Below are 16,685 nucleotides of genomic sequence, written 5' to 3'. Positions count from 1 at the left end.
CTGATGTAGGGATCAGGAAAAATTGTGTGCTCCTGACTTAAAAGCTTTGCTAATTATCCCTCTGTAAAGAGAAAGGAATATAAAAAAGGCCACTCCCCAGGTTCATGTACCTTGTTCATAAACCATGCTGCTTAGAAATGGCAATGCCCAATTTCAGAAAACATAGGAAGGAAAGAAAGAAAACAACTGCCTTTTGTAAAGCACAGCACAGTCCATGGACATGATTCTCTGGGAACCTGGGTATAGAGCCCAAGGGTCTTGCAGGTAGATGCTGAAGGCACTCACATTTTCTTGCTCCCTGTATGAGCACAAATCTGCTTCTGTTTGTCCTGTTTAGTAAGAAAAATACAATTTTATCTGAAGCACCAGAGAGCTGTAATGGGATATAGTAATTTCTCCCCAGGCCTTTTGAGCAGATATTAGGAAAAGTTCAAACATATTTAAAATTAGAAGAAACAGGCATCTCCTTTTCTGGAGCAGGTTACATGTGAGAGATACAGGGAAATTTCACAGTGGTTTGTTCTTCCCTCAGTTTCTAGGATCCCATGATTTCAGTAGTTATTGGAGTTTTGTAACATTGACTGAACTAGGCAACTGTTTTGAAAGTTTCCAATACAAAAATCACTTGTGATTACAAAAAGACTGAGGGCTAGCAGAGAATTGCATCATCAGGGCTTGGCATGGACCCATGGCACTGAGTCCTTACCAAAGAGCCATGTGCTCCCAGCCAGCCTTAAGTGGCTTGTACTCATACCCAAATTCCAGCTTGGGCCAGAGCCTGTCCTGATGCGTGATCACAACAGCACTGCTGAGCTGGATCCTCTGACAGTGGAGTCAAAGCACCCCAGGCTGTACAGCAAGTGCCAGCCAGCAGTGTAGGAAAGAAAATTCACCCATTTATTAACTGTTCCTAAACTGCCCAGTGTTTCTTTTCCTTTCTTCCAGGGCTGGCACAACAGGGCACCTGTGGTGTGCTTCTACCATGGTGCCCAAAAGACTTTCTGTGGGTGGAGATGATGTGGGCACACAGAAAGGGTCCAGGTGACTCACAAACCATTTCAAAAAGTATTGTAAGCCACATGTTCCTTTTGATAATAGACACAATGTCCCAGCAAATAAGCACCCCATAACACAGAACACAGAGAAAATAAGTTGTTTTGTTCATGAGTGAGATGGCACAGGCAAGGGGCATTTGGGGCTTTGTGTGTGGTGATTATGGAAGTGCTGCACTGATGGTGTCCTCTGAGAGGGCTGTTTTCTTTCACAGCATTTTCAGAGCATCTCATGGACCACCTGTCAGAGCAGAATCTCCAGTATATTTCTGGTACTTGCAGACTTTGCCAGCTCTGCCTCCAGAAAGTTTTCTTCTGTAACAGACAGACCTTAAGCAGACAACTCTGGGTCAGAGCAAAAAAGCCAGCTTCTGTCCTCGATCATGAATTTCATTCCTATTTTCAATGCAAGCTACACACATTCTACAGACAAGTTCCTTTTCCCACCCTTTTTCAGGCCACAGAGTAAAATTTATTTTTCTTCCCTCTCAGATGCCATTCCCTCCTTTCCTCTTGTTTCAGCTGCTCATGGTTTCTTTAATGGCTTCACTTTGTAATAAACTCAGGTGCTAAGCTGGTTTGGAGCCTGTAACCTCTTGTAGGCCAGGTGGGAGCAGAGGGTCTGCTCTGCTTCATGACCTAAATATTTGTGGGCTGTTTTGCTTTTTTTTCCCCAAGAATATATTTTGTGTGGGTTTCTTTCCCAAACAATGAAGCAAACTGTTCCCAGAGGTGGTGGTGACAGCCTGGTCACATCAGTGAGCACTTGCTAGGAGAGCCCATCACCTCGCCTTTGTAAGGGCGAGAACTCAGTGCATGTCTCCCTGCCCTCTTGCCTGCCTGGCATCTTCCAGCAGCAGATCTGGCCTACGTGGCCACAGGCAGCCCCAACCTTCAACACATGTTTGATAAAGAAATCCTACTCTCTCATGCTTCCACTGGTGAATTTGTGCTGCAAGGTCCCACAGAGATGTTTGCTGTGTGAGCAAAGGTTGAGGCAGCCTCACCTCTGCCAGACTGATGGGCAGAATGCTCAGAGTGGGCACCTGAATGCTCAAATCACCTTTGTTTGCAAAAAGTTCTTCGAAGTAGGGCTATTCCCCAAGTGGCTGGTGCCAAAGGGCGCCTTTACACCCACAAAAGCTTTTTACTGGTCTGGGCAGGATCTGCTTTAGAATTGAGCCAGTTTCCAAGTTCTCTCTGGCATGGAGGTGAGCTCCAGCTTGCTAGTTGGCTGAGAGCAGATGTATGCAGTGGTGGTGCCCTACTTTTTGAATGCAGCTTTTATGTGAGCAAATAAGGAATTTTATTTGCTGTGCTTAGTCAGTGCTCCATCTATTTGTGATCTGGACTCTCACTCAGAAGGAATCCCATCAAGGCATCCAGCTCCCTGGAACAGGACATAGGCAGGGTCTGCTTAACCGTTCATACAGGAAAACCCAGCTCGCACAAGTGCGCATTCAGGGCTTGCTTCCCAAGTGCTCAGCACTCACACCTTAGACTAACATTTCAGAGGAGATCTGCCCCTTTTAATACACCCATTCAGGCCAAGTTTTCAGCAGAGATCAGTCTCAAACCCAAGTTTGCTGGCTCTCTGGCCAGTTGTTTTGCTGCTTAGATAAGAACTGAGCAGATCTGATCTTCAGCAACATTGAAAAATACCACGTTTCAGGGATTGCACATTGTAGGCATCGCACTCGTCTCGTGCTTGCCAGACTGTAAGTAATCATGCCAGCAGCTAGCAGGCTGTCAGTTACTAGTGTAAGCTGCAAATCCATCAGGAATTGTTTATATTTCACAAGGGGACGGATAAAGAGAAGATTCATTTCATACCCCTTTAAAAATTGTGCGTGCGTATGGCAGAGGGTCAAGATAATTTTAGAGACAGATTTCTCAACAGGATCCTTTCTGAAGGTAGTCCTGCTGAAATTAACAGCACCTCGCCTGGGCATGGCTCCTGCTCTTGTGGCTGGGGCTGCAGAGGATGGTTCTTTCCCCAGGCTGAACCTGGCAGTGGGTGGGTGCTCCCTGCTCTATTTCTGTTGCAAAAACTTACATCCCAGAACCAGGGACATTGCTGAAGCCTTATCTTCATCCCTCTGACATTTATGTGGCTCTGGTGTGCTTCTGGAAAACATGATTCCTGCCCCAGAGCCCAGAGCTTAAGCTGGGGTCACAGGTTTCATAAATACTAATCCAAACAAGGGACTCCAGGGTTAGATCATATCCTTATGCAGAATTGCTTTCACTGGGCCTGGTACCCAGGTATTAATCTGTGTCATAAATTCAGACCCAAACTCACTTCCAAGGCACTACCAAGCAGAGGAAAAGGGTTCTGCAGGGTGTCTGGTGGTCACAATCTCTGCTGAATCCCTCTCATTAGGTAGTTATGAATCTGCACAGGCTGGGTCCAGGCAAACCCCTCAATAACACAGTGGGTGAATACTTCAGAGACCAAGGAGTCAAAATTGTGATTTTTGTCATTCCTTCAGAGGTCAGGATTATGGGCAAGGATTCAAATGACTCATCCATCAGTTCTTTGCTTCTGAGTGGTGAACTTAAAAAGTGAAAAGAAAATACAATATACCTGGACCAAACTTCCAAACCTGTAGATGAAAATGTTTGCACACTTCCTTCACCTCACCAAAGCCACGGATAAAAGGTATTTTGGAAAAAAACATGCTGATCTCATGAGAAATTATAGAGCAGGCTGCAAGACTTATAGGACCTGTTGTAAGGTAATGATGAGATTTTTTGGTTAGAGCTGCTGTTATCACATGCTATCATACTGAGAAAGCTGAGTCCATGGACCTGGAAGGGGTGCTGGGAAAGAAATTTTGTACTGATTCCCCCTTCCATCAGAGATCTAGTTTTCAGCAGAGGAAAGGGAGAAGGGGAAGAAAAATCAACACAGCCATAAACAAAGCTTTTTACCTCCACCCTGACTGCTGCAGCTGCAACCAACAATGTTTTACCCCTAGCTGCTGTCAGGATGCCCCCTGGGAGTTGTGGGTCAGGTTCAGACCCCCTTTCTTCACCTTGGTCCAGGCTGCCATCCTCCTGCACACTTCAGCATCCAACTCTCGCCCTGTCCAGAGCCATCCTACTCCTGGCAAGGTTTCATATCCTTTTTCTGAGCCCCTGCCACAGCTCTGGTTTACACTCTGCTTGCTCTGCCCCAGGCTTGCAGAGGGCAACACAAATCAGAGCAATAACTGGGAGAGGGAGCTGGCAGGCAAAATCAGGTCAATAATGAAGGCTGGGGCAAGCCCCACTTGCTGGAATGGGTTGTGCTACACAAACACCAACTGCCTGCCCTCGGGGCTCCCCTGTCTAAGGGCAGGCTCATGGGAGTCTAAGGCCGGCTCCTTTGATCCCAATTTCTCAGCAGCTGTGCAAGTCATGGCCTTTACAGTGGCTTGCTGCTGACTCATGGTGAATCACGGCTCACTGGTGCTATAAAGGCGCCTTGGAGGGCAGGAATTATGTTTGTGCTCACTTTAAGACCCTGTTATGCCCTGGGAGCAGTGTGAAAGAGGCTTTTGCACAACACAGAGTCAGGCTCATTGTATTTGCATCCTACCATAATATAAATCAACATTATTTAAGCATAGTCATTATTTAGAAGAAATTACAATAAATTAAGGTACCAAATTTGTAATTAAGGGCCAGCAAGCTACTTAATTAATCTTATATCTAATTAGCCAACCATAAATTACCCAAGCAGGACTATAAATCTATTCAGTGAGCTACAAGAACCGCATGCATAAAGACCTGTCCTGTACTGTTGGGAGCTCTTGAGGCTGTTCAGCTGCCCTTTGTCTCCCTGGCTGCCCCAATGCCCCACCTCCAGGGCTTCTGTCTGGTTGAAAGCTCCTTTGGGCAGAAATCATGTCTTTGAAGTGGCTTGGATCACCCTAGCTTAGAGTTTGGGGACTACATGAAAATAATCAATTTTACTGAAATTTAATGCAAGTTGAATTGTGTTCAGTCCCATTGTGAGTCTCAGCAAGCAGCTTTAAAGAGCTCTTTTTCAGGTGGTGGTTAGTTAACGTTGTTGCCTGAGATGCTGTGGACTCCCCTTCCATGGAAGTGTGGAAGGCCAGGCTGGATGGGGCTCTGAGTAACCTGGTCTAGTGGAAGGTGTCCAATGATTGTGAAGGTCCCTTCCAACCCAAACCATTCTATGACTCTAATGTCATGCACTAAAAGAGATGTGCAAGTAGCAAGAATGACCAGATACTGGTGTATAGGCAGGTTGTACTCAGAAAATTATTGCAGAGCTGGTTTTTAATAAGTGATGCCTTTTATATTTTAATTACAGACTCTACAGAATGCTACATAATGTAAATTGCAAGTTGTGAAAAGTTTGTGAGGTTTTTTTTAGGCAAGCTATGCAGGGCCACTCTTAGCAGGCAGGCAAGACCAGGCAATGCAGCTAAACATCACAGAGGTACAGCTTTTTCAAGTACCTCCTAAAGCCTATTTTTACAGGGTCTGCCAGTACAAACAGGGATTTGTGACTACAGCTGAGTTAAGGAGAATAAAAAGTACATGGTGTCTCTATGAGAATTACAGCGTCTTAGCTGTGGTTGGCTTAGGGGATGGCTTTGTTCAAAATGCTGTACCACAGCCAAGCTGTGTCCTGAGGCTCTGTGTTAAAACACACACAGCAAACAATGAGAGGAGATAAAACCTGTCCCAAGAGCTGCATGCGTGACCACAAATGTGTTTTATGGCAGCCCAGGGATGGGGTTTCATTAATCTTCTAAACGCTGCAGGGTACGTGTGGCCCTAGAAGGAGGTCACACATCCACTTGGGTGAAGTCTTGGCTCTGAGGAAATCATTGGGAGATTTGCCATTGGCTTCTACGTAGCCCATCTTGTCCATTGCTGCATCCTCTTCTATGACTCAGCTGATGTAAAAGCGTCCCCACATTTACCAGCTTCTGGGATTTGATTCCAGTTGAGAACAGGGACTGCTGGACACCATCTTCCTTGTCAAAAACACCTATGTGCACCAGCAAAACCCAAGGGTATAGCACTTAAAGCCTCCTCACACAAGACTTATAGAAACCAATAAAAAATGTGGTTTATTAGGCAACTTTAGAAAAACAAAGACCAAGGGAGATTGCCTTTAGTTGGGCACCCTCTGATCATCCAAGAGAATGTAACTAAATCACCTGCCCCATCTCCTGGGTGCTGTTAATGGATGCATCTCCACTAACTTCAGTTGTGATAGAGTCATAGAATCATTTAGAGGCTGGAAGAGACTTTTAAGATCATTGAGTTCAGTCCCTAAGTCTCTGGCACAGAACCGGGGTGCTCACATCAATGGGAGAACATTATCCATCTCACAATTTGCAAAGCTGCTCATGACTATTTATTTACAGAGCTTCCCAGTCATGGAAGTCACGCAGAAACAGAGCTTTGCCAAAACCCAGCAAATCCCTCCACCAAGGAAAGTTTGCACAAGAGTAGTATAATACAGAGCAAACAAAGCATGGCACGAGGCCACAGAGCTGAATGATTCCAAAAGAGGTATCTTTGTGGGGAGACATGGAATAAGATTATTTAAAAGGAGATATAAAACTAGAGTAGAATAAGGAAGAAGAGCCAGAATTCTGTGTTGATTCAGTCCTATTATTTCAAGCAGACATTTGGACGTGATGTCGTTTGAAGGTGATGAAATTAAAAATAGCTGAGGTTCTTCACCTTTCTCGGGAGATATTTTCTGTTGTTAGTTTTTAGCCTGCTCTTAAGCAAAACCTGCATCTTACACAATGACTTGACTTCAGGGAAGACCTTTGTGAACAACATGAAACATCATGAAACGAGCCAGGGCATGAGAATATGGAGTATTTGCATGTGGCCCAGAGAAGAGCTAGTCACAACAGAGAGGTCAGGAAGAAACTACAGAAGGAAGACAAGAAAGAGCAAAAAAAAAAAAGTTTCCTTTCAAAACAAAGGAAAACTTAAACAAACAAACAAAAAAAGAATATATTTTAGGCAGAAGGAAGGGTAGTGGAACCCAGCAGAGATTTTTATTGCCAATGTCCTTTTCTTGGTCCTTTTATGCTACCTGTCCTTAGCAATAGGAGTGATCAGAAAGGTTCTGCTGTATTCTCAGGAGTAAATTTTAAAAAAAGTACTTTCTGACAATGCATTTTGTAAGCAGCTGTCCTCACCTATTGAATTAAAATCCAGTTCCACTAATAATCACCAAAAAAAATGAAGGCCAAACTCTGTCATCCAACTCATAAAGTCTCCTTGAGGTCACCAGTTCTTCAGAGATTGTGAGAGTATCCTTTCCCCAAAATAACCATATCACATCCTTACCCATTCTTAAAATTGTGTTTGAATGAGCCATTTTGGAAATTCTCAAGATGCCTTGTTGTACTTTGTTTACTCTCAAATTGGAATTAAAACCAGCGCAATGCAAGTAGAATTCTAGCTGAGACAAAAACACAGGGACTACACTGCCCCATTCATGGTTTTCAACCCAATTTGGCAGATTCAAGGCATTCAGATACAGCTCTGGAAGAAAATCTGTGAAACTAAAGCTGCAATGAATTCAGTATTGAATTTCTTCCCAGCCTCATGGGCCTAGCACTACAGCCCTGAGTTTCTGTTCTTCAGGTCAACCCTAATTCCTCCCTTTTCAGAGTCAACCAATTTCCATTCTGGCTCACCATTTAAGCACTTCAGCTTTCTTTGGGAATATCACACGTTTTTTCAGGCACATCCATTGCTAATGGAGAGATTTTTCACTAGTTGTGGGACTGTAACAAATGGAAACCTACATGTCATTTTACCCTTTTAGGAAACACAATTTATTTGCTCCCTTAAGAAAACAAATGCTGACATATCACTTCATTTATCCAGAGTTTGGAACGCTGAAATCTGCTGTAACCAATTTTTTTGCCCACTTTCAGAAATATTTTGCAATACATACACCTACTTATTAGATTTAAAAAAAAAAAATTGCCAAACTCACCCACTCCCTAGATTAAAAAAAAAAAAAGTTTACTTCAGTCCAAATCTACAGCATGATAACAGGCTTTTAAACAAATAAGCACATTTCTTAAAAATAATTCATATCTGCTAAATCACTTGTACAGAAGTGTGGCAAATCAGCCCACAGCCTAAGTGATACTTGATAGAATAGACTTGCTGGATATAAAAGCTTAAGTTTCCCATACACAGCCAGCACTAATGTTTGCAAAGCCAAGATCTGCTATTTAACATTTTGAATGTGCTCTCTGATTTGACTCTCCTGCTGCTGCAAGCACCTCATGTCAACATTCCTCAGAGTCTGCATAATGTACATATAGGCTGATCTTTAACCTCGGTGTCATCACCCAGACCAAAATCAATAGAGGGACATGACACTGGTGGGACCATTGGCCAGTAGTGGTTCATACAGACAGATGGGCTGTTGTACGAGAATGGGGCCAAAGAAACTTGGAACTGGTCAAGGGGGCTTTTCTTTTTTGGAGTGGAAATGAAGCTCACAGAATACAGATGCAGAAGGAGGTGAGTTCAGCTTCAGTGTCAGCAAAACCACTGCAGGTACTGCAGTCTTTGCACCTTGAGGAAAGGTGAGAAGGCTGCCTTTGCTGTTTTCTAGCTTTTTATTGTATGAATTCCCCCAAGATCCACACAAGTATCGTTTTCTCTCTTGGGCTAAACCAGGTCATGAATAATAAAAGCAAACAGCAGTTTCCCTCCATGCTGCCTGTAAAATTCCATGTCCTTATCCTAAGGGACTGTGACTGTTTTTTTCACAGCTTTTCCCTAGTGCTGCATGAAATGTGGTTGGACATTTGGAGCCTGTCAGCTGCTCAGTTGCCAGCCTTGCAGACTGGGATGGGGCAGTGATAAACTAGATTACCTTGGGTGGTAGGTGGGCAGAGGTGACCTAAAAGGGGACTCCCAATGACACAGCAGTGTGTGACATCATTCTCCAGTGCTGGGCCACAGAAGGCACCTGTTCATCGAAATTCAGGTCTTTGTGGCCTTCAGGCATCACAAGAGATACACAGGGCAAGGGTGGGACAGCCAGTGTTTGGGGGAGTGGAGGTGCCAGGCAGGACTGGCAGAATCCCTACAATGCCATCCCTGGGGAAGAGTGACTCCAGTTCTGCTTGTGCCTGGACAGTGCTGCAAAATGCACTTTTCTGTGGTTGCCCTGGCTCCAAGTTTCTGTGGGGTCTGAACTCCAGGGCTGTAGCAGTGTCCTCATCTCACAGGGGCTGCAGAGATGCCACAAAGCAGCCTGGTGTGTTACTGCTTGGAACATTTCACAGTCGGAGCACTGCTGCCATTTCCCTCTCTATTTCTTCTTTCATGGCTCATAGTAGTCCATGGCTGAAAATCAGGCAGACGCTCAACTGTAAAAATAAAAATGGTTTTAGTTCACATTTTTCAAAATCCTGGTCCCCCCCATCCAGTGTATAACTCTTTATACTACAGCCTAGTTAATATTTCCCTTTCATTTTATACTAGCACAACACCTCAGAAAGATGGGTTGAAAAGGCAGGCTGTGTTTTAGGAATAGACCATTATTCCCAGGCAAACTGATCTTTACAAAAATATTGTAATGAAATCAATATGTATTATTACACATAATGAAGCAAAATGTATATTTTTACATATTAACTCTATTTGCTTTTACTCTTTACATGTAGTTATAAAAATATTTATTTTTGTGCTTAGAATAACAAAATGAAAGCTCAGTGTTCAGGCTCTATCTGGCTGGCACTTATTATTTCCATATGTTAGGGCAACAACCAGATTGCTCTGCCAGTTAATTCTGTGACTTTTTCTGCACCTTTTCATCTGATCCAGCAAAGATTATTTTCTTTGCAGCTATTATTGCAAAGAGGTGACTGATTGCCACCGGGCAGAGAGTTAAAAATGAAAGGATCAATTAAGTTTATTCTTCTGGTGAGAAAATATGCACATTTTCTCAGAACATTAAATTCCATATGAGGAACAGAGATGAGGAATTAAGATGCTTTCAATACTTTAAACAAGTCTCCCTGTTTTCAATAGCAATGCTGTATTTGGGTTTAACTCTGGTCAGAAGAGCACTCTCAGCTCTGCTCACTGAAAGTGATGGCAGAATGTTGACTCGAATGGAGCAGGGATCAAAGACAGCAGGGCAACCCTGGAAGATGATCCTGATTGAGGTGAAGATGACCCTGCTCATGGCAGGGTGGTTGGATTAGATGTCCTTTAAAAATCCCTTAAAAATTTGTGATTCAGAGAAGTTGATAAGATCACACTTTTTATCCCTGATGTATCCAAGACGTCCTATGTGTATGTGCCAGCTGGTGCTGCTCTGGTTTCTCTGAATGCACTGCTTATCTGTGGCAAGCCTTTGGAGGTGCACCACTGTCACCAAGCTCAAGAAGTTAATTTGGAGCCAGAGAAAAGGTTCTGCAGAGCAGTTTAGGGAAGGAGGAACGTGTGGTCAGTCAGGCTGGGAGTTAGCACACTTCTCCTCAGGCACAGCATGTCACTCTGGATCTTTGTCCCTGTGCTTCCAGCCTGTCAGGAACACACATCTGATACACTATCCATGAAAATCAGTAAATGAGGGAGTGGGTCTCCAACAGCCCTCCAGGTGCAGCTGAGCACAGCTAATAGAAGCTGCAGAAATAAGTCTGAAGCTCGGTCACAGCACCATTCCTGGCAGGATCAGTTTGCACTGAGCTCCACGACACTGAGTTCAGATGCTTAACATGTCTCACCCTACCAGAGCAAACCTTGATCAATATTTAAACCTGGACCCTTTATTTCTCTTCTTGAGACCTCTGATATATCCCCACAGCAGCTCCTGGAATGTTTCTCAGCTTCCATGACCAGGAGAGTCCACACTTGCTGAGTCATCATCCCAGGAAAGTTGCTGGAAAGTTTCTGGTGCAGAAAAATCAACAATGCCAGTGTTTTGTACATATGGTTGTAGAGCAAAGGGCAACACCAATGTCAGATTTCCCAGACTTCCACATCCTCCTGCATGGAGACACCCTCAACACAGCCAGGGATGCAGGGACTGACCTGTGATGGGCTGACATCAACTGCAGCAGAAACTGCCTCTATTTCCTCTGCAACACAAATCCTGAGGACACACAGGGCAAGCTGGAGTCAGCAGGTGAGAAAAGGACATACAGGGGAGGGAGTTGGTGGGAAAGAAAAAAGTAAGAAAAAATGCTTCCCTTGGAAAGGTGTTGTAACAAAGATAAAATACTTCAGATGTCAACAGGATACCACAAGATCCCAGAAAAACCACACAGCTTCTCTGCTGCAGAACTGTTCATTCATAAAATAGTTTTTCTTCCTCATTTTCAGGATATTACAGATTGTTTCTGTGCTGCCAGAGCTGTTCTGACCAGCAGTATGAGACTTTTCATAGCTGCAGCTGCTCAGGCAGAACCAGGCACCTCAACATAAAGGGACCTTCTGTATTTCCTTCCCTTCCCCTGACAGAGTAACTGGAGCAGTATAAGCAGCTTTATATCGACATAATTCATCCCCATTGGGGGTGTTATATCATGTTAGAGAGATTTAGATGGTTAATGTGATAAAACTTGTGAATAGAGAAGCTGGTAGGATCATGAATTAGTTTTTTTACTCCTTGCACTCTACATGACTCAGAGTAACTCAAACTTGTAAGAATAACAGTGTATAAATTGGCCAAAACTAAGCCCCTTTGCCAAGACAGATCGGTTTTTAACTACCTGCATGCTTGAACCTTCCACAGCCACAGAAATCTCACACGAGGGTAACAGGTTTGCTCCCAAGTAACATATTACCTAAAAAAAGCACCACATATATGCCAAACTTTCCTAAGGAAACTAGTGATTCTGGATTCTTTTATACCTAAATGCCAGTCCTGAGAAAACTTGTAAGGTATCTTAAATGGAAACTGCTCTTTGTAAGGAAAATAATGATAAGGATGCAATCTCTGAAAGATACAGATTGTTCTGCAGAGGGCTGTTTTCTTATCTTCAGGACATTCTTGGGGAAGAGAAAAGAGTCAAAAAAAGTGCTGAGGAAGAAGGAAAGAGATCTAACTACCAATAGGGAGTGATGAACAGAAAGGGTGAGAAAGGACAGTCTTGGAAAGGGGCTAGAAAGTAAAAGACAACAAAGGAGGGGAAAAACTGAGGGAAGCGAGGGGGAGGGGGTAGGGAGAGGAGAATGTGTGAAACAAAGGTGAAAGAAAGGGAAGAAGAAATAAAAGTGAGAAGGGAAGAAAAGCCACAATCTAGGGCTGAGATGAGTACGTTCAGTTCCTATTTTATTTATACATTTATATTCCAGTCAGTGTTTAGTAGGTGTCTCTAAAGGCTGTGATTTATTATAATTTTTCCTTTTCAGCCCTGCAGAGGAAGGGGCAAAGGCCAGGAGGGGGCTGGATTCTTTGCCTAGGGCACGGCAGCTCCTTAGGCTGGCCCTGAATTCAGAGGAGTGCTAATGCTCCCTGGAGCTGGAATGCAATTAATTTTCTGTGGCACAATGTTCCAGAAAGAGCATATTTGGGGAGGCTCAGGTTTGTGATCATAGGCTACCCTCAGCCTATGTGTGCAGATTGGAGCTGTGACACGGCTCTCCACACTGGGTTATTATTTTTCACATCTGGGCTTTTGACCATTTTGGAAATGTTTGTTTGCATGACATTTCTGCAGGAGAAGAGGGTGAACATCTCACTTTATCCACATTAGTAGTCACTTCAGCAGCCTGGCCAGAGCCCACTTGAGTCAGCAACAAAATCTTCTCTAACTTATCTCTGGATGCTCTTTATTTGTTTATTTTATTTATTTTATTTTAAATTAAACTTTGTAAAGGTCAAATTTGGGGATTATTTTTTTTTTATTTAAGCAAACACTGAGCAGAGACACTGGATGATTTAGAATAATCAGTTTAAGACCACATGTGACATGTTGCTGTAGCAGCATACTTTTTCCATGACAGCTTGTTGTGTGTCACAGAGACATTTGTCACTGATCACTCAATTATCCACAAATTACAGCTTAACTTCATTTACACATTTCCTTGTAAAAGCCAGGGCAGTCCCCTGAAGCAAACAGGCCCCATCTCCTGTCATACCACTGCAGTCAGTAGATTATTGAAAGCCAAGAATTTAACTCACACTTATAAATATTTTTTGCTTTAAAAGACTTTAATCCTATCTTGAAGTAATGGCAATGCTTTTTGGCTGCTCTAAACTTCAGGAAGCTTCAGAACTTTCTAATAAAAAGCCTGGTTTTTTTTTTTCCATCACTGGCCAGAATTTTCTGAGGGGATTGAAAAAAAAACCAACCAAACAACAACAAAAAAACAAAGACCCCCACATTTTTTCATGTGTCTCATTTAAGTTTTCTCTCTGAAACTGGAAATCTGGTCCTGGCACACATCTGCCACCTGAGCTGCCAGTTCAGCTATTCCCCAGCTGCTGGAGGATGCATGAAGGCATGGGAGGGTGACAAGATTGTCTCAGGTAGTGCAGAGTAATTTCTTACCCAGTTTATTTGTGGCGGCACTTTTAGGAAATCTAGGGTTAAGAGACTCACAGGTGGGTTTGGACTTTGCTTTATGCTCTGGTTAGAGCTTGCTTTGAGGTTGCTGGAAACCTCAAGCAGACAGGCTGGTATTTCCAGAGGTTTTCTGCATATTCTTTGACTACATTATGTTACAAATGTAAAAAAACAGCTCAGACTTAAAGCATATAAAAAAAGTACAGGCCTGAAACTTTTCCTCAGGGCAAGAGGGCAAGTAAAGCCTTCCATGAGCACCTTTACTGAGGGTAGTGCCTCTGAAGAAGGAGCAATGTCCTTTTCTTGGGAGACTGGTCCAAAACCTTTCCAAAGCAGTGACAGGTTGTTACCTCTATACCACCTTTTGCTGACTCAATTAGAAAAAGAAGAAATGATTGACCATAGCAGGACTCGGTCCATTCCAACCTCCATTGTTCAATAAATAATTGAAAATGGTTGTACCAGGGAAGTATGACTTCATGGTGTTTGAATAAGGTATGTTACTCTGTGGAGGCTGATGGAAAGAAGATAAAATAAAGTGAATAATATATATATTTAGACCATTGTTTGGTAGGTGAAATAATATTTCCTTGTGAGTCACTGACTTTGCTTGTGGATCAATACCATGGTAGAGAGGCAATGACTGCACGTAGCGCAGCTTGGCTTCTCAGGAGAGAGGATTTGAATAATCTCCTTGCTGGCACGAACACTCTGGCAAAAGCAGAAGCTCCCAAACTGCCCTCCCTGGGTAACTAGTGACACAAACACTGCTTTGACAAGGTGCTGCAGAATCCAGGGTTTTATTTGGGGAAGGATGGGGAAAGCATCCTCATCTGGGAAGCTGGGTGGTCCCTGTTGTCTGCTAAGTGACTCCAGAGCACACCTGGTGCCCACAGGGACAGCCTCTGCTCCTTCTGCCCCCAGGTGTTATCAGGCACAGGCAGGGCTGGAGCCCAGATCTGGGCTGTTGCCCTCTGCTGTCACTGTTTAACTGGGGGACAGAAAAAACTGTCTCTCAAATCCAAATACTGGGAGGCTTTGCAACTTGGAAAATCCAGCCTGAGCCCTCCAAACAGCACTGCACTGCTTGAAGGCCAGGTGTTGGATGGAGATACATTCCTGTGTGCTACAGCTCCCAAGGGTGCAAAACTCTTCAGATGACTGCTGAAGCAGCAAACCTTATTGATGTATTTTTTTCTTTTCCCTCAAATTGAAGCCAAAAGGCAGTGTGGGCTGGCAAGCCAGAGCCAGCCCTCAACATTTTCCCTGTGGAGGAAGAGCTTTTCCACACTTGGCTTGTGGATGTTGTGCAGCTTCTAGCCCAGGGAAGGTGGTAGGACCTTACCTCTGCTTTGCTGGCAGCCTGGCAATGCCCACCTCGGCAGGGCTGGGCTTTTCCTGACCTAACATGAGCACTCTGTGGGAGGCAGATGATCCAGACTGGAGGTTTGGGGCTGGCTGTGGGGATGGAGGGTGAATAATTGCTGACACACGGCTCTTTTCTCTCGCTCAGCTTGGGTTTTGGGCCTGAAGGTTCTCAGTGCATGCTACCATCTGAAGGCTGAGTGCAATAGCTTTGAAAGAAGCAAAGGAAGTCAGGCAGGGAGCCTCCATAAATCTATCCGAAAGTTAAATACTGTAAAATCTCCACGTTGTTTACCAGCTGTGCCTACAATGAAGACAGAAATAATCCTGGTAAACATGACCTTTGATCAGCAAGGTGGAGAAATTAGGTCAAGCAGGTTTTTGCTTAGCTGAAACCATAAGCTGGGGATGAAGAGAAATAAAATTCTCTTCCAAAAAATGTATTAGTCTGAGGGCTCCACAGAAAACTGCTGCTCAGCAGCCTGAGGCCAATTTGCTGCTCTTGCAAACCTTCCTCGCACTGAGCGCCAAACGCAGAGGGCAAAGGAACATGTGCACACAGCATAGGAGCAATTGCCTGCTCCATGGACTGGGTTTTGATGTTTAAATTACATTACAGGGCATGCTCTGGCAGGCTCTCTGTATGACCTTGGGGAAGCCCTTGTGCTGGTTCAGGCTCAGTTATCTCCAGCTGCAGGACAGGGCACGGTCCCTCCTGCACCATGGCAGTGACACCAGGCGTGCCTGGGTCACACTTTGCAGCTGAGAGGGTGTCCCACTGCTGGCACACACAGCTGCACACCCAGGCCAGTCCGTGCTTGTCATCTCTGCATTGCTGAGGGGTCATGAAATTGCTGTGAGGCTCCTCCTGAGCTTGGTCTGTGAGCCTCAGCCATGTCCAGGCAAAGCACAGAGCCAGGGCTCTCTGCACAGGCAGTGAGGGATGGCTCCCCACCCTGTGCTTTGGAGGGAAAAGAGATTAGCTCTGTGAAAACATACCCTGGCTCTTTTTATTTACATCAGCAATGTGTCCTCCTGAGACTGGTGTTAGTTCTGTGGTGTCCCATTGGGATCCTGTGCTCAGCATGAGGTGAGGTGAGTCTTGGTGCACCCCAAACACCCTACCAGCACTGCTGAGATTCAGGCTGCCCCCAGGGGCAGTCAAGGCTGAGCATGCTCATCATTAATGGATAGAAGTATCCTCAGGAGAACTTGTCTTATGGAAAATATGCTACCTCAGAAAATGCAAATAAATAGCTAGTTTTGGATGGGGCAGGAAGTGCCTGCTTCCACCCTCATCCCTGGACCCATATGTGGGGGCCACCAACCTGAGCAAAGACATCCCAGTCAGAAACAGGTGAAGAAGAGATCTCATCCTCCCTAGATATAATTTTACGTTTGATGAAAGAATTTTCCAGACTCCAGGCTTTTCTGCAAGCAGCAGTTTAGCAGGATCTGCAGATGTGTGAGCACTCAGGGGGTTAAATCAGCAAATGGGTGACATGATTTTAAGCCTGTGGGCGGCTTGTCCCAAAGATCAGCTGCTCTCAAAGCAAAAGTAAACTAACAGTGTTTATTATGAGTCACTTAAGCAAGCAAATTATTAGTAGAATCTCATCTGTGGTTATGCGAGTTGGGACCTGAGGTGAAGGTTAATTATTTTTCCACCCTGAAAAAAAAAAAAAAAAAGAAAAGAAGAAGAAAAAGAGTAAAACCTGAGGTG

Source organism: Cyanistes caeruleus, chromosome 5 (genome assembly GCF_971803275.1).
Source record: "Cyanistes caeruleus chromosome 5, bCyaCae1.hap1.1, whole genome shotgun sequence".
In the NCBI taxonomy this organism is placed as follows: Eukaryota; Metazoa; Chordata; class Aves; order Passeriformes; family Paridae; genus Cyanistes; species Cyanistes caeruleus.
The sequence above is the reverse complement of the archived record's forward strand: the minus strand, read 5'-3'. Positions refer to the sequence as shown.